At 43.0% G+C, this 18,960-nt stretch overlaps 1 long non-coding RNA gene across 1 annotated transcript in view; it reads left to right on the top strand.

Moving 5' to 3' along the window:
* The window catches only part of LOC122802930, a 244,649-nt gene that overhangs the window by 23,474 nt on the left and 202,215 nt on the right, over positions 1–18,960 (top strand). The gene's annotated exons all lie outside the window — the stretch shown is intronic.

Below are 18,960 nucleotides of genomic sequence, written 5' to 3'. Positions count from 1 at the left end.
TCTTCAGATATCTTTGATACTGCTTTTTTGTATTGATTAGCTTTGCTTCCCATTTTTAATACGGTGAAATGTTTATGCAGTCTATTTCTTTCCCATTTCTCCTGATGCCTTTGTATTTTCTTCAGATATCTTTGATACTGCTTTTTTGTATTGATTAGCTTTGCTTCCCATTTTTTTAATACGGTGAAATGTTTATGCAGTCTATTTCTTTCCCATTTCCATGTTTCTTTTTTAATATCTTTCAAAACTCTCTAGGTTTTGCTAATGTTATCACACTTCCTCTGTCACTTTTTTCCAGATGGCCCAAAGTTTTTTTGTCTGTGCAATGTCTTTCATGAATCTGTTGCAAAATGCAAGTTTCGTTGCACAATGCAAGTTTGTGTTTAATACAAGTATTTTTCTTTCCTCTAATTTGTCTTTTTGTTATCTTCTATCTGAAAATTCTGGCCACTTGCATAGTAGTAACTATATTTAGTTTTCTCATCCTCAGTAGTCCACTTTATCCTTGCGTATTTTTTTTTTCCTTTAATGAGCTACCCCAGATGTTAGCTGGCGCAGGACGGATGTTTTGGTGCTTAGGCTTTTGTTTTTTTTTTTTGGAGAGAGGTTTATATAAATTTAATAGGTGAGGGTAGGAACAGAAGTATTTTAGAGATTGGCTTTTGTCCAGCTTTTCCTTTAAAACTCTCTAATTTCTTCTCTTCTGTCATAACTGTTAGGATGTTGAACCCTGCAATACACCACTACTGTACAATGTATAAACTAATTGTAAAAGGGCTTCTCCCAACCATTGTGGGGGAATGTGCCCATCTTGCTTTTTCAAGCACTCCTTTATCTTCTGTCAAGAAGCCAGCTGAGAAGTTTAAAGATCCAAGGTCTCAAAGAAATCTCCAGATCACACCCACCTCTTCTTTGACACCAAAGGTTAGCAAAGTCTTGGAACCGGTGCTTTATTCTGAGTATCCTTATTGGTTCTGGCACCCCCGCCTCCAGGGTTCTCAATGGAGCTTATTCTCCCTTGGCTCTGTTTTCCTATTTCACATCAAAAGCCTTTTCACCACTCTAGGCCCCCATCTTTTTGCCTGCAAATCCTCTCTGTTAATCGGTGTTAATATTCCAGTGTTTTTCCCAAATTTTTCGAACAAAGGTGCATAGAGGTTATATTTATTGGATGTTCTTTGCCAGTTGCATTTATTTATGTAGGACAAAACTCAGGAAGATTGACCAGTTGCCCGTCTTGTGCTAAGACCGGAAAGGGATTATTTAAGGTGGCACTGCCATGCTTGTAAAGCAAAGGGGTGTATCCAAAACTTCATTCAACTAAATCTGTAGCTTCAACAGCCTTCTTCTTTTCTGTAGTACCTCTTGACATCTATGCTGTGGCTGCCTGGTCCAAGGTCCAGGTAAATGCCTTTATTTTGCATTACAAATTGGACATACAAATGATGGTAAGAGCAACTTCTGGTTCAGCTGTGCTCCAAAATATCCTTCCGTAATTTTAATAGTTTTGTATTAAATTTACTTGCATATTGGATTTCTTCCAAAAATGGTTTTAACAACATAATCATGTGCAGTTGCATTTTTTTTGAGAGATTAGCATAATTATAATGCCGTATTTTGAAGGATGAAATTTTCAAGAGGTCAACAGGATAAAAAGTATGGGTTTATGGAAAAACACTGACATGCTCAAAAAGGCATACACAGCTCCTTTTTGTATTTTCTAGTTGGATGCTGTTTGAAGCAGCCATCTCTTGACTTGGTCCAAATGGTGACTCAGTATACTGGGACCAGTGCAGACTTTGGCTCTGATAACCCAGTTATTGAAATGGATGAAAAGGATATCCGATTCGACCTCTACTTTTTCTGAAGGTTGGCTCCAGGGCTCTAACTCCTACCATACCCACACTTCCTTTGTTCTCCGATCTCTGTTGCTGTCTGATCCTTCAGTACCTGAGTCGAGGGCTCTGTTTTCCGGATTTTCTCACTCTTAGATATTTTTAGGTCTAGACTCTAGATGTTCATGTTCTTTTTTTTTTTTTTTTTATCTTGCCTTTTCGGAAGTTTTTCCCTGATTTTCCTAAAATGTTTCCTCCCTGTTCTCTAGAAAAACTTCAATGGTTTCTTTGCTGTTTATAATTTAAGAACTAGTGAATATTGTCTTGTTTTTTCTCTTCTCTGTAGTTTGCCATAGTCAGTCATTCTCACTGGGCTGATTTGTGGTTGCTGCTGTTGTGTCTTCCTCCAGTGTGTCGGGCAAGGATGCTGGTTTCAAAAAATGCTCTCTGGCCATAAGATTGCACCACAAGACCCTTATTAATGTTTATTGCTTGGACATCTTGCATTTAGATTGACTGAGCTTCTTTGGGGACTGGGACCCTAAAAGGCTGCTGAAATGAGTTTAGTGCTGACGGGCCACTTTCCTGCCCAAGCTACTCCCTTGGAGAAGCCATCTCTCCTCCCCCCTCTTGAACTTTTGGTTTTCTCTGCCTTCATGGATGAAAAGGGACAAAGAATAAGTCTGAGTAAAAGAGGAGACTGGGGAAAGACTGCCAGAATCATTGTAGTGAACCAGTCCTGTTCCTAAGACACTGAGCCGTTTGGATCCAGAGGCTCATCTGATCTGCCCAGTCTTCCCTTCTAAGATTCTCACTGGAGTCAGTAAGTCTGAGGCTTCATTACTGGCTCTTGTAAACAAAGCATTGCTCTTGGCCACCATCTGTAGCTTCATCCTTCAGGTCCTTCAATTTCATTTAGGAGTATTATCAGAAGCCAATATCGACAGGGTAATGCAGAAGTTCTTCAGACAAAGATTCAGCTGGGGGGTAATCCCAGACCCTCTTTGACTTGGTATGGTCCAGTCTGCTCCACCATTGTTTTTTTCCTGTGCCAGTCTGTCTGTTCTGAAGTTTGCAGACCAAAGTCTGCCCATTAGAGTACACAAGTCAGAAGTGACAGCTCTTTCTGCTTCAGCTGTGTTCACTCACACTCTCAATTCTGACCTTGCTGGATTGGGATGAGTCTTGGAGACTCTTCTTGGAGCTGCCCTGTCCCTTGGCACAGAACAGTTTGGCGCATTTGTCTGCCTCAGAGCTAGGTCATATTGGAGTTGAGGACACACCTCCCTTATCCTCTGTAGTTGAGGAGGGGGATTCTTTGGCTGCGACTTCCTCCACCTTTTCGAGAGGGTTCTCTAGGTCCAGAGAAGAGGTGGTTTTACCCTGCTGTGCTGTGTCCCAGCCTCCAGTGGATCCTTTTTCTGTGTCCATTCATGCTGATTGACCTGAGGCAGCCAGCATCATACAGTCTTGGGGAGGGTGTTTTCACCAGTCAAGCTCCCCATCCGGTTTCAAACCTTCCCCTTAATCCATGTGGGGAGGCACCCAGTGATTGGGCTTGTAAGAGGAGACATTTGGAGTCAGTCAAAGATGCTGATTTCTACAGCACCCTCTGGAAGATGTTTCCTTCATAGAGATTCCAGAGTTAATGAAACTTAAGGGGGTTGGTCCACCAAGTCCCCATCTCCTGAATGGTCTGCGTTCCTCGGTGTTTGGGGCTGGCTGTTCTACCTCCTGGTTGGTTTTACTTGCTAATTTAACTAGTAGCTTTAGTTTATTTTATTTATTTATTTATTTTACATTTTGTTAACTGGGAGAGTCCGACTGGATACATGTCTATTTTCAGCGGAGGCCCGGGGAGAAAGAAAAAAAAGCCCATATACATAGGAACAAGATAGTCTAAATACAAATACAATATAATATATATATCACAAAAACAAAAAAAAACAACAACAGCATAAAAAAAACAAAAAACAGGTCAAGTTACAAAGCAGGCGCTCAAAATTAAAAGCGTTATGAGGGGAGTGAGGTAAGAGATAGTATTATGTCAGGTTATCAGGTTTAGGGACATTTGCCAGGCCAGATTGATTGAGATGGGGGTTTTGCTTTTTTTTGTTTTGTGGTTGAGGTTCTGAGGTGAGGAGATGGTGGTCGGTGGGTTCAAGTTTTGAGAAACCTAGAAAAATAGAGAAATTAGAATCCTTGTTTGGGGCTATATCTTGTTGTAGGTCTTGCCAAGAGGAGTTAATAGGTGGTGAAGATTGCAGGGGGTTAATCAGTTCAATGATGTTTTTGTGTCTCTGGGTGATACAGTATCTGGTGGTGAGTTTGAGTTGAGTTGAAGAAATGATAAATGAAACTCTCCATACCTTAGTTGCTTGTGATGTCTTCTAAAGTGTGGAATTGTGGTGGAATGGCTATATAATCTAGCTACATGTGATTGTAGTTTGTTAAGGTGTTTGAGCTTTTCTCTTGTTGTAGGGGCATAGAAAGAGGGAGGAAGAGAGAAGAGTTGATTGTAATTTTTTTGGCGGTGAGGATGTTTTGTTTAATTTTAGTGAGAGAGCTTATGACTGTTTTGATGTTGCTTTGATTGAAATGATGGTTTTGACATTAGATTGGGTGTCAAAAAAAATTTAAATCAATTTGTGTGAGCTTTGTGTGGGTGATTGAGTTGGGTGATCTGATGATATAGTTGGAGGATAGAGAAGCGTGGGGAAAGTGAGAAAGTTAGTGGGTTTTGTTTTGTTGGGGGTTTTTACTTTTGGTTGAGAACTAGTTGTTGTTTTTATTGACTTGAGGGTATCTGGTGTTAGGTGTTGAGAGTGTCTTGGAGTTGAGGCAGGGTAGAGGATGATAGGTGATGATGAGTGCTGATGAATGCATGTATGATGGGGGATGATTTGGGGCAGGTCATTAACAAAGATGGTGAAAGGTGGTGAGAGGAATAGATGAAGAGGGAAGGGCAAGATAGATAGGTAGAGGGATAACATGTAGATAATTTGTCCTGCCATAGAACAGCCTGTTGCCAGGATTGGAAACCTTTTGGGCGTGATTTTTCAGTGATAAGTTTTTTAATAGATGGAATTGTTGGAATGTGGTTCACCAGTATCAAAGGCCTTGGAGAGGTTCAAGAAAAGAGCAGATGATAGTTTATTACTGTTTTACTGATAGTTTGACATATTAGGAAAAGTTAAGTAGGGTAGAGTGATTACGTGGTAGGCCTGATTGGGTGTTAGAGGTTGTTAGAAGTTTCTCAGCAGGCATGGAAGGAATCTTGATTTAGGTGAGCTAATTCCATGCAAACCAGAAAAGTTTGGCAGCCTCTAGGAATAGGTCCTACTAGAGCAGGGGTCCCGCAGTAGATGCCATGTTTGTTGCTGCAGCCACAAGGATAGAGCTCACATATGAGAGCACGTGTTCATCCTCCTGATAGCCTAAGGAGTTGGACAGGTTCTGGAAACTGACGTGCTTCAGTGACCAGTTTTCAGTGGGACTTGAAAAAAAGAGTTGTCAAAATCCCTCTTGGGTAACCTGCTGTGGGCATCCAAAAGTCAGAGTATCTTCACTGTCCTACTCTCCAATTAATGACTAATGTATCCATGCATCTGCTATCTAATGCAGCTGATAATACATCCAGGGCAGCGGACACCAGCATTGCGACATGTCTGGGTGCACCTAGACTGCTTTACAGAAGACGTCAAGATATACTTCATCAGTGTCCCCTTTGATGGTTTGACCCATATTGGACCTAAAGTGAAAGATAATTAACCAGAAAAGAGCAGAAAGGCAAGACCCCGTTTGCAGTTTGCATACAATTTTCCAACCCAGAAAGGACCTTCTTGCGAAACCAGAAGGGGGGAGCTATAGTTCTGAAAGTACCAGTGTTTTGGCCAGGACCCTCCTAGAGCAGGGGGGGGGGGGGCTGCAAAAGTGGGGGAGGGGTTAAGGTCCTTTCATCTGGAAAACCCTACCAGCGCTCTTGAATAGTTGCCTGGCTGCTGCACTCTGGAGGCAGTTGGGCGAAGCTTATCCCTGCACCCTTAAGCTTGATTTTTTTTTGCCCAAGATTGCTGGGGTGCAGATGATCTCCAGAGGTTATATTCCCTTTTTTCATCTCCTCCTGGAAAAATTCCAGATGTTTACCCAGTTAAATGAAATTTAGCCGCAACAGAAGCAACACAAAAGGTGATAAGGTGCTAGAAAAAAGTCATCCAGCAGGTTCCACTAGACCTGTCAGGATCCAGAGTATCTTCAAAGTTCTTTTCAGTTTCTGGGGGGGGGGGGGGGCAGGGGATCTAAGGAGCAGATGAAATTCAGGAATGGCATTCTCAGTCCATTCTACCCTTTCTGGGGAAGGACGTCTGGATGTGCTCCATAGATTTTTCAGGACGTGTACTATCGTATCAAAGATGATGATGCAGTCCAGGAAATTTCTCAGTTTTCGGCTGGGAGCCAATCACTTTCCAATTCAGAGCCCTGCCCTTTGGCCTCACCATAGTTCCCAGGGTGCTCACTGAATGCATTGCAGTAGTTCCCAGGGTGCTCACTGAATGCATTGCACTGGTAGCCTATCTCAGGTTTCATGGGTTGCAAGTCTTCCACTATTTGGACAGTTGGCTATTTACTGCACCAACCATGGATGTTCTAGTTCAGTGCAGAGTCTGCTTGCTTTATCTAATTCCACAGTTGAGAATTACTGTCAGTCTTGTTGCAAATGCAGAAATATCCAGACTCCCACAATCCAAAATATCCCTGCATCAGGTAGCTTCAGAGGTCCTTTATTTCCCTTGCAAGGTTTATTTGACTTCTGAGCCTGATGACTGCTTCAGTCGTGGTAGTTCCTTAAGCAAGATATTACGAGTCCTGCAGTGTACAGTTTCTGTTCAGTGGTCCTTTTATGTCTCATTCCTTTCATATGCCAATGCACTTTACACTGAATTGAAAGAAAACAGTGGTTGACCCTTGTCCCCACCTACCTCTGTGGCCGCAGATGCTTCCCTTCTGGGGTGGGGTGCATTTTGAAGGAAAGACTGTTCAGGGCTGTTTTGGTTTATAGAGGCCAATCTATACTTCAGTGTCTGGAGAGGAGAGTAGTTCTCTTAGGGTTGCAGACTTTTTAGGACCCCCCCCCCCCCCCAATGGTGTGTGTGGGATTTTCCATCCAGACAGACATGGTGGTTGTCTGGTATATCGGAAAGCAGGGCGGAACCTGTTAATATCTACTGTGCTGGGAAGCCATCAGAATGTGTCAATGTTTTTTCCCATCGCTTTCTAATATGCACATCCCAGGGGATTCGGTGATTTGGTGAGCAAATTGCACAGATGTGTTCTGCTGCGCCAAAAATGGACCCTTTTAGTTTTCAGATCCTGGGGCCAGTTTTACTGCAGTATTTTTGCTTCTTGCCTATGTAACAAATGCAGCATTTCCCCCCTTTCTGTGGAGGGATTAGAGCAATGATGAATACTCTAGTTCACAACTGGCCCCTGGTTCTCCTTTACATGCGTTCACCATTTCCTCTGATACCAAACTTTCTTCAGATATCCAGGAGGTGTAGGGCCAAAGTTACTCACTGCTTTCTTTTGGACCCTGCAGTTTTGGTTCCTTTTTCTTTGGCTGCCCTTGTATCTGCTTTGGGTGTTGGCCCCATATCCAGACCTCCTGTTTCACCCATCAGGTCAGCCTCACCAAGATCTAAAAACCCTGTAATTGACTGCATGGTTTCTCTAATTTTAACAGCTTCCGGGGATGCTAGGTTACTTGCAGCAGTTGTTAGATGTTGTTTTCACAAAAACTCAAGTACCAGAATGGTTATCTTTGCAAAGGGGGAAAAGATTTAACATATGGGCTCATTCCGAAGGTTTACACCCATTTGCAGGATCTGACCTTGATCTCTGGATTTCTTGTCAAAATTGTTCCAGACAGGATCCAGTTTTTCTGCTATCAAAATAGTTAGTTAGAAGCTATGTTCAAATTTCATGTGCAGCAGAATTGGATTTCCATTGCTTCCTTAAACATTTCTAAGGCCCTTTTGAAAGGAACCAACTTTTAAAGACCTGTTAGGGATCCGATTTCCCCCTTGGGACATTAGGAGCTGACTAGTTGCACTGAAGAAGTAGGCTTGAAGGGGATCTTTTAAAGTTTTGCTTCTTTGGGCCGAGGGGGGGGGGGACTCTCTTTGGCGACAAGTCATATTGTTGAGGAGGGTCTTGTGTGTTTATAGGCCTATTTTTGCAAATCTCCATATCTGCTTAAAAAGTAGTGTCTTGGAGAGCAAATCCCCACTTTGTTCCAATGGTGGCCTTGGAAGCAAGCCTTAATCAAACCATTGATCTGCCAGTGTTTTTCCTGAGGTTCTCAAAGGGAATATAACTTGCATTCCACTGCTTCTGTATAGGAGCTAGTAATCAGTTTTGGGCACTGCCATTACATTTCCTCACAGCTTCCAGGACGTGCACCAAATCCCTGCCAAACAGTAACGACAGCTCAGTAATGTTAAATGCCTTCAGTATGTTCACTTAAGCAAGATATCTGGATCCTGGTAGTCCCAACAACGTACAGCTTCAGTGTTTTTTAGGGGATTCTCTGTCTTCCAGTGTTTGGGTGTGTCTGCATACCTTGAAATATCTCCGTTGATACCCGCACACTGAAACTTTTTATAGGCTTGTAATATGGACACTGAGGCTTTGTAGCCTTTCTTCCATTTTAAAATACTTTTATGTAAGCAATACTGCGGAACATGGCTTGAGAGAATTATTTTTCAGTGGCATTTTTGAGCTGTAGGTCTAATAGTATACAACTGTTTTCATGGTGATGGATGTAAACTACCAGACATGTTTCCTTCGTTGGACCCTGGAGTACAGTATAGTTAGGTGACTGATCTTGTGGATGCTTCAGTAGAAATATCTTTGAAGTGAAGGACGGGGAGGGGGGGATAGTTTCTTTGAGCAGACCCTTCCCAAGCCACAGTACCTTTTGTAGTCTGTGACTGAAGATGCTTTGGGTGGGTGTGGGGATCATGATTTGGGGCAGACTATACAAAGTGACTAGTCAGCTCGAGGCCAGTCTGTACATTCACATCTTGCAAATAAGGGTAATTTTTAAGAGCTTGCAGACTTTCAGGATTGACTTGTTTCCAATGGTATTCCCATCATCTCTGAAGTGTGGCTGTGTTATGGTACATCAACTTCAAGAGAGAACTCCCTGAATTGTCCATTGTGTTGGGAGGTGGTGATTTGGGAATAAGCGTTTGCTATTATCCATATTCTGGTAGCATCCCACATCCTGGGCAGTTCTTTTATATATATGCTGAGTAATTTTTGTCCAAGATAGTTGGTGGTGTGGCTATCGTTACATCCATGAGGGAATCTTTGCTGTGAGTTGCACACATTCTTGTCCCAACAAATAACTTAATTTTCCCTTGAGAGAATGTCCAGGAATTGTGCTCTCCTTGAAATGCTCTCCTATGATTCCTGTGCCTTTCCCCCATATTCCTTGACGTTCAGCATTGGATCACTGTTGTAGTATCCTGCCAATGGATATAGCCAACCTACCACCTTTTCAAAGCTTAAAGGCACCTTTCATGCGCAATAACTGCCAGAAGCTTGAGCAGGCCTTCTTATAAAGGCAGAGCAACAAAAAGCTTTAGACTACTGTCAGCAGGAAAGCTCAGTGTTCTCCTTCTGCAGGGTTCATGCAGCTGACTGGTTGATTTTCTTTCAGGTTGAGATAATGGTTTTGAGAGCTATAATTGAAAAAGTTTTTCTCAGAAATGTATGTGTATAATCACTTGCTCTACTGACTCGCATAGGCTCTGTTACCCACCTTGCAGATGATGTTTGAACTAAAGTTGCTTGCTTCCAGATTGTATAGTGCCTCAGACACTGTAATAGTCTTTTTCTTATCCCACATCTGATCCTACAGTTTTCTTATCAAAACAATCTGCTGATTATTTTGCTGCCAAGTAGTGGTACATTTGGATCTGAAGTGCTTTGTATGGATTTATCATCCAGAAGATGGAATTAACAGGCTAATATGTTAAAGAAATTTTTATTGGCTTTTAAGAACGTGAAAAATCTGTTAACTTTCCTTTTAGAGGTTAAAATTTCTTTGAACATCTTGTAGGATAATAAGAGGTTACTAGACCAATGACCCTGGGGCTGTTAGAAGCCTAGCCAAGAGTTTATGCCCAAAAAAGAAACCTCCGTCAGCACCTGTCGCCAGGGTCAGTGAGGGACGAAGGTGGAACCCCTAAGACAAATTTGTGGTTTCCTATCCACTCATAAAGGTTGTGCTTAAAGAGGGTCAGAGAGGTATTCTATGTATGGGAAGTTGTCGGTTTCTTGTGTAATCAAGAACTTAATGCTCTTATGATAATGCTATTGCTGACCTGCTGCTTCTGTTTTGAGATCTGAAAAGACTGTTAAATTCTTAGGCCTTTCCGTATGATGATGATGCTTTTCTGTTTGACCCTTCTACTGCTGTGGTCTTAAACGTTTGTTGCTATAGGAATAATGATTTAAGGGGATTTTCCTGTATCGTTTTAAAAAATAATTTTTTTCATGACTTTTTACTAAAATATAATTAGTGGCCCTAGAAAGGGTTTAGCAGGTTTATGTATAAGGAGCTCCTTTTGAAGCTGGGGCTTCGGGTGAACTGAAATCCTTTTTTCCTTCCCACAGATTAATTTTTTTTGGAAAGGCTTTGAATGCATCCCTAGGATATGTCTCTCTTTGGGGGTGGGGGGAGACTGTATAAAAACTTCCATTTCAATCTATCAGTCAGATTCAGTTATTTTGAGGGGCAGTTGGGTTTTGAGTACAAGGGATGTGGAACAAGGACTGATGAAATTACACAAATGTTAGAGATGTACAGGTTCTGGAGACCAAGTGCCATGAGTGTGTGGGAGGTAACATCTTTGATCATTTGACTCTGGGCTTTATTCTGTCAGAGCAAGGCATGAGCAGGCAAGCCAGTTATGCCTATGATATATTTGAGGTATGATATATAGATAGGTTCATAGGTTTGAAGTTTCTGCTTTGGGGAGGGGGCAATTTTATTTCTCTATGTTCTGATTTCTGTAACAGGACTATGGTGAGCTAATGACACCCCCCCCCCCCCCCATGCATGATTTCTTTAACAGTAGTTGCAGAGTTTACCTTTCTCCATGCTATTTTCCCTGTATTCTCTCCACCTGGTTCTGGAAAGAATCCTAGTTACTCTTGATGTCAGCAGGAAGCTGCTACTTGTTCATAATATCTTTCTGGAGGCTTGTCTGCTATTGTTTCATTTGTAGGTAAAATAAAAGAACAAGCAAGCAAATAATTTAGTAATGGTTGTCCCATGCTGTTTATTTCTTCTGCTGTTCTTAGAGTAACTTCAATTCCAGACAGGGTTAGGGCCTACGTAACCAGGGTCTTGGCTTCCTTTGTTGGAAAAGGGTGGACATGAAGTTTTTTCTAGAGGCAGCAGCTTGGTCCTCCAGTAATAGTTTTACAAAGCACCATTTTAACAATGGCTCCTGGGTTCATAAATGTCGTCTCTTGTCTAAATTGTAGCAGTCTACCCAAATAGCTTTGGGTACTGCAACAGTGTTCTGTATTGAACATAGTGCATCTTTGTAAATGGAACCTGCCACACTATTCAAGGTTAGAATTGATTACTACAGTAGCTGTTCCGCTCCCCCCTACTTCTAGTGTCTTATCTGATTTTTGGCAGGGTGTGGTGTATATACTCCTTGCTTGTGTTTTTTTTGCAAACATTTGTGTTTAATACATTTTTCTGCAGTATTTATTTAGGGCTATAGCCTTCCTTCCTTGAGGTGCAAAAAAAAAAAAAAAAACTCTGAAGCTTTTTTGACAGTTTGAATGTCTTCTTATATAGATCTCTCCCCCAGCTCCTGACAATTAAGGCACATAGAAGGTGCCCGTAAGCTTTGAAAGTCTGGCCAGTTTGTCATTATCTTTGTCAGGATGTAACGCAAGTAGTTTGAGCTTCAGCAGCAGTGATCAATTAAAACCTCTACTGTTAGTTGCACAACTGTACTTTTTCTGGAGAAGGCCAAGATTTGTAAAGGCAAGGCAATTCTAATAGCCTCCTGCTGTGGCTTTGTCTCATGGACAGGCAACTGAAATCCTTTAAATGCTTGGCAAATGACAGAGAGCAGGCTTTTGTCTGCTGCTTCACTCCCTCATGCATAACTGCATGGTTTAAGTTCCAGTGATGGCCAGGGACCTGTACACTCCAGAATGGTCTAGATTCTGGCTTATGCCCAGAGACAAGGTACCAGAAACACTTTTGGAAAGTAAACAGACCCACTTTGCTATGTGGTCCACTTCCCAAGGCCTGTTTCCATATATGGCCCCCCCCAAAAAAAAATCTTTGCCTTTGGCGCGTGTAATTTAATAATCTTACATAAATTTAAAAACATAAAAAATGTCACTTGCACACCGATTACATCAGCCACCATTGAAACAGCTGTAGTTGTAAACATTATACATCACTTATAAATCATCCAGTCATTGTCAGTTGAGCATTACATGTCTCATTCAAATCCTGCCTGTTAAACCTCGTTCCTACTCTGCATGTATTGTTCCCAACAATTCCCATTTTGTCCTATGTAGTTTGCTCCTTCCCTTTTTCTAAAGATCACAATTCCAGTTTTATCTGTTACTATATTCACTATTTCTAGTAAATTTGGTCTAGACTTTGATTTCCATTTTCTAGTAATTGCTTTTTTGGCAGCCACCATAGTTATACTCAGCAAGGTTTTACTATGTCTAGGTAATTCTAGTTCTGTAGCATAATTAGTCATCTCCCCAGTCAGTCTAACTTTCTCACCCAGCATCTCTGACAGTGCAGTCTGCGTGGAATCCCAAACGTCCGTCAGCTCATTACTCTCCCAGAAAATGTTCCCAGCTACCTGTTTCTTGCCCGTCACACCTCCAACATTTGCTATCTATCTGAGGAAAAATTCTTTGGAGTCTACTTGGGGTATAAAAATATCAATGTAAACACTTCCAGAGAAATATCCTAAATCTTCTAGACTGTTGCATATTTGGGAGATGTACGTATATCCCACCATTGTCTCTTTGTGAATTATGTATCCAGTCTCTCTTCCCAATCCTTTCTAAGCTCCTCTGATTGATTTCTTGTAATCATCCTGCAGTATTTTATATGCTTTACTAATTATTCCTTTTTAACGGCAGCTTCTGTTCTAGATTCTATTAAAAACTCTACCAGTGCTGGCTTTTCATTTAGGAGCTCCCTGTTTCTTTCTCTTTGCCTATACTCTACCAATCCTTGATAGGGAAGGCAATCTCTAATGTGCAGTCAAGATAAATTCTTGGCCTCTTCCCCTTCTATTTATTACCTTTCCCTTTCTTGTTATTTGCTCCCAATACCTCTGTTCCTTTACCAGTTTTCTCCAATAAATTCCAGCCCCTTCTGTTATCTTTTCTCCGTTCTCATGCTGGTTTGGTTCTTAGAATAATCCTTGGTATTTTATGAATATAATACTCTGTATGATTTTGGTTGTTGTCTTTAAGAGTCTGCATCCGAAATCCCAATCTCTCCTTATCTCTTGAGCTTCTTTCCTGTGTCAGCATCATTCCTTTCCACTTGGAAGAAGTAGTTATACTCGCCATAATGTTCCATGTTTTTTGTCCAGTATCTCGCCTTCATTCTTGCTGGTTGGGTTGGAGGCGATCCTCTGCTCTGCCTTGGCTGCCTACCAAAGCTCGAACTTCTACTGGCTCGAGGCTACAACCTATCCCAGGATGCCTAGCGACTGTTCCCCAGATCTCGTTTGAGAGACTACTCCCTAGAGTATGCTAACATGCAGAAAATAATTTTTTATGAAATATATTGGTCATAAAGGTCAAGAAGGGAATCGGACCATATTTGCCAATTGTAAAGTCCTCTAGATCCTCCAGGAGGAGGAATAGATGGGTGGGATGCAAGAATGAAGGCGAAATACTGGACAACAAGATGGAACGTTATGGTGAGTACATAACTTCTTTATGTTGTCCTGTCTCATATTCATTCTTGCTGGTTGGGACAGAGTCCCCAGCACCTTTTTCTTGGGTGGCTCAAGGAAATAAACTCTTCAGGACAGTGGAACCAAAGGATGCCCTGTTCCGGGAGGCCACATCTACTTTGTAATGAGAGATAAAGGTGCGAGGATTAACCCATGTAGCAGCCGCACAGATTAAATCCAATGGGAGTCTGGATTGAAAGGCAATGGAAGTAGACACTGCTCTAGTTGAATGTCCTTTAACTTTCCCTGGCGGTTCTTTATTATGAGAATTATAGATGTAGGTGATGGTCTCAGTAAGCCATTTGGTCAAAGTAACTTGAGACTGCCATGCCTTTTTTATTTTCTGAATAGGAAGCAAACAAGTTGTCTGAATTTCTGAAATCTTTGGTCCTATGCAAGTAAAAACTTGACTGTCTATGCACATCCAGCTGGTGAAGCTTCTAAGTTGTTGCCATAGCCAGGAAAAAATACAGGCAATTCTGTAGATTGGTTTAGATTCACTTCAAAACAAACGTTTGGTAAGAAAGGAAGGATTTGTTCTGAGGGGAAATATCTTTTTGGATAATCAAATATGGAGGGCGGATAGACAAAGATTGCAACTCTGAAACTCTCCTAGCTGAAGTAATTTGCTGTCAAACAGACTGTGTTTTCCAAGATGATAATTTTAGTGAACAAGAGGATGCTGGCTCGAAGGGAGGAAGGATCAAGGATAACTCTAAATTTAGGTCCCATGGAGGAGGAGGTTTTTGTAAGGGTGGTCTTAGTAGAAAAGTACCCCTGAGGAAAGCTTTGCATAATCTGTGGGACATTACATTGGATCACATGATAATTTGATATGGTGGCTAATTGTACTCGTATAGTGGCCGCCGCTGCCCCTTGATTAAAAACTTCTGTTAGAAATTCCAAAATTGCGGATATAGGGGCTGTAAAGGGATCTGTATTTTTTGTCCGCCCAACAAGAGAACAACCTCCTCCATTTGCTAGCATAAAGTTTCCTAGTTGTCTTTGTGCGAAGAAACCAGAATGTGGCGTACTGCAGGGAATAATTCTGGAAGCCTGGCTAAGATTGGAATTGGAGTAACTAAGCTGTCAGCGTGAGGCTCTGAAGAGTGGGGTGGAGCGTTCCTGACTGATGCATCAGGAGATCTGGCACTGGGTCCAGGATCCATGGGTCCTCCTGAAGGTGGGGCCAAAGGAATGGAACCATATCTGATGACGGCAGTAAGGAGCAATGAGAATTAACCTGTGACTCTGACTTGGCTTTCTGAATCATCTTCGGAATCGATGGAAATGGGGGAAAAGCATAAAGCAGTCCCAGGGGCCAATCGTGCATTCCTCGGTGACTCTCCTGGAGGGGAAATGAGGACAAAGTAGTTGCTGCATTTGGCAAAAAGGTCGCAGCAAGACTGGCCCCATTTGTGAAAGATTTGATTCGCAACTTCCTGATTTCAGGGACCACTCGTGAGGCATGAGAATTGTTGGATTTCCCGGGATGTGCGTTGCCGTCAAAAAGCGATGAGAAGAAATTGCCTATTGCAAAAGTCTCTGGGCCTCTTGACATGGGGGATAGAATCTGGTTCCCCCCTGTTTGTTGGTGTACCATGCCACCTTCATATTGTCTGTTTGAATTGTAGTAGTCCTCATGGGAAGAGTTCTGAAATGCTTGCAACGCCAGAAGCACCATCCTCATCTCTAGGACATTGATGTGCAAATGGTACTTATGAGATTTCCAAATCCTTTGGATAGTCTCCAGATAATGCCCCACCAATCTGGGACGCGTCCATAGTTACTGTAGCGACAGGTTGGCGAAGTACAAACAGTCTACCCATCGTTGCCTGAGTGGACTGAAGCCACCATAGTAGGTCCCTCTTGCAGGAATCCATAATGAGAATCTTGAGACATGGGTAACTCCTGTATGGACCATTGAGCGAAGAGTAGCCACTGTAATATTCACATGTGTAGTCGTACCAGTGGGGACTAGTGTTATCGTCGCTGCCACTGAGCCTAAGACCTTGAGGATGAATATTGCTTGTACCTTTTTCTTGAGTAGGATAGATACTTGACTGTGTAACGTTTGTATTCTCTCTTGAGGCAACCTTGCTACCATGTCATTTTATATTTAATTCTTCATCTATAAAGGTAATATGCTGTGATGGCAACAAGGCAGATTTTTCTGTATGTATAGTAATGCCTAGATCTGAGCAGAGATGGATGGTGGAGTCCCTTGATTAGTAGGTGCTTGGTGGTGGCAGTCAGGAGCCAGTCGTCTAAATATGGAAACACCTGGAATCCTTGACATCTCAGATGAGCCGTGACTACTGCCATGTATTTAGTAAGCTCTCTGGGGACTGTAGTGAGACCAAAGGGTAGAGCTCTGAACTGATGACTGGCTCCCAGCCGGAAGTGTAGAAATCTTCTGGAGCGCCTGTCCAACTTTATGTGGTAGTACGCATCTTGAAGATCTAAAGAGCACATCCAATTGTCTTGTTCCAGAAAAGGGAGTATAGACTGCAGTGTTACCATCTGAAATTTTGCTTTCTTTACCGACTTTAGTCTGCTGAGATCCATTATTGGTCTTCAAGTCCCTGTCAAAAGGAACTAAAAAGAACCTTGAGTAAATTCCGGATCAGATTGGTCTGCAGGGACTTCTTGGATGACTTTTTTTTTTTTTTATGACCTTTGAATTTCTAGGGTGGTTGTCCCCCCCCCCCCACCCTGTCCCTGGGGGGAAGGATCACCATGAGCGTCCGACAAGGCTCCTTTGGACTTCCGGAACCACATGTTTTCCACTCTTTTGACCTTTAGGATAAGATCTGGTAGGGGCAGAAAAACTTACTTTGGCAGATAGTCTTGCCATCTTGTTGGCTCCTAGTGAGAGTATCTCTTACTGTCAGCCCGAACAAGTACGAGCCATCAAAAGGGGCATCAATAAAGGAAGATCTGAAGGGTTCAGGCGCATTCAGGAATGTCTCCTAAAAGCTATTCCTGTGCCTGCTGCCCTGCTTGCTCCATCGGCTGCGTAGGTAATGAGGTGCTGGAGGAGTTCATAATCGAGGTTAAGGTCGCAAGCTGGGAGTTTTATCTTGTCCGATAAACCCTGGGCTGTAGCACCTTGTAAGATCCCTCCTGAAGTCGGGTGAAATCTAATAAGTAATTCAGCGACCATAGTGTAAAGGCCGCTAAGGAGAACATACACTTCCCATACCTGTCCATCGTACAAGACTCCATGTTCGGTGGATGGACAGATGCAGAAGTTTCAGCTAACTACTCCTTTGTGGCCACTGCCACCACCATCTTATCTACTGAACTCCCTTTATATATTGTGTATCCTCTGGGGCCGTAAGAAATTTATTTGGCCTCCTCAGAACAGGGTCCACTAACTCGAGAGTCCCATACCTTTTGACTTGCATCACCCAGGAGTGGGTCTAAGGGCGGAGACACCCAAGAGGTGGAGGAGCAAGAGCCAAATGCCTCCAGGTGTACAGACTCATCCTCAGAAGGGGAGAGGGATTCAGCTGTCCCTCTACTTAAGGATCTCTAGGATGTCTGAAAAAGAAACTACCTCAGAGGGCAACCGTGGGGACCCTTCTGAATCCTCTAAGGTTTGTATCCAACTCCCCGGAGTCTGTCACTTCTATGTGCTTCCTCTTACACTCTCTCTTCCGTGGGACCTCTTTGTGGTGATGTTCCAGGGAGGTGCTTGAAGAGGGGGTTCCACCCATTGCGGTTTCCTGAGCCACTCCTCTGAGGCTGATGGGAGGGATGATGAAGCAATAGACGCTGGTCCCTTTAGGGGGAAGAGTGGCTGGAGCAGACTCAGCGGAGAGCACACTCCTCATCACCTCGAAGGCTCCGCGTTCCTGGGCCGAGAGACACCAGTTCCGTGGTACCGGGAGATCTCCCTGGCACCAAGGAGGGTGGCTTCGAGGCTGATGTGGCCACCAAACTCGCCTGCACCGAAGAGCTGAGTGGGAGAGTCTGTTCTGACAAGAATCCAACTAGACCCCCCCCCCCCCCCGAAGCTGACCAGGGAGTGTCTGCTCCCAGATCCCTTGATGGAAGATGGCATCGAAGATAGGAAGAGATGGAGCCGAGCTATCGCGTGTGATTACTGGCTCCAATGGTTTCAGCACAACGACTTCCAGACACCCTGGCTCCAAACTCGACCGAATTGGAGGAGGAAAAGATGGCACCTGAGGTACAGTGGTCGGCTCCATGTTCCGATGGGCTGGGCTCGAAAGAATTTGTGGTAGGCCCTGCATTTGCAGCAGCCTCTTCACCACCCCTTCCACGTACTCATCTGATAAACTTCTGGAGGACCGAGAGGAATGGGTCGATGACCTGTGACTGCCTGCCACAGACAGTAAGGGAGATTGCGGCACAGAGTGTACTGGTTCCAATGACTGTGACTGACTTTTTCGTCTCCACGATGGTTCCGAGGACTTGGGTGGAACCGAAGGAGGCCCAGGTTTGTTGGAACCAATTACCTTTGGCTCCGAAGATACTTGTTCCTTATGACTGCTTGATGGCTCAGACTCCAGAGCCGATGAAGCTGGCTTTTTTTGTCTTGTCCGAGGCCTGATTACCTTCTTCAAAAGGGCTTTCAACAAACCTCTTAAAATGAGTGTTTTTTTTTTTCTCTTTCCTGTAGAACCCTCCCACTAAACAATCCAAACTAAAAAAGCCGTAGGGTGGAATGCGATACTAATTCCAGTTCAACACACGAAAGTGCCACCAACCACGTACTTTCCAGTTCAACACACGAAAGTGACACCAACCACACTACTTTTGTTTTTTTGTGACCCTCCCACTAAACCTATGACACATGGAGCAAGAATCCTGCAGGTGTACTGCTCCTAGACAATGCACACAACTTGTCTGTCTGTTAATTTTCTGGGTGCATGAATCACACTTTTTTAAACCCAGATTGTCTCCACTCCTTAACAGATTCTTTAGACTTCATAAAAGATACCAAGGAAACCAACTACTAGCAACAACAATAACACTAACGATAACCACAACAGTATATAAAAGAGAGTTAATATTTTGGGAGGAGAAGTGTCTAAGTTAAACGACAGTCTGCTCCA

The sequence above is a fragment of the Protopterus annectens genome, chromosome 5.part0, assembly GCF_019279795.1.
Source record: "Protopterus annectens isolate FY-2018-M chromosome 5.part0, PAN1.0, whole genome shotgun sequence".
Taxonomy (NCBI): domain Eukaryota; kingdom Metazoa; phylum Chordata; order Ceratodontiformes; family Protopteridae; genus Protopterus; species Protopterus annectens.
This window is presented reverse-complemented; position numbering and strand designations above follow the sequence as displayed.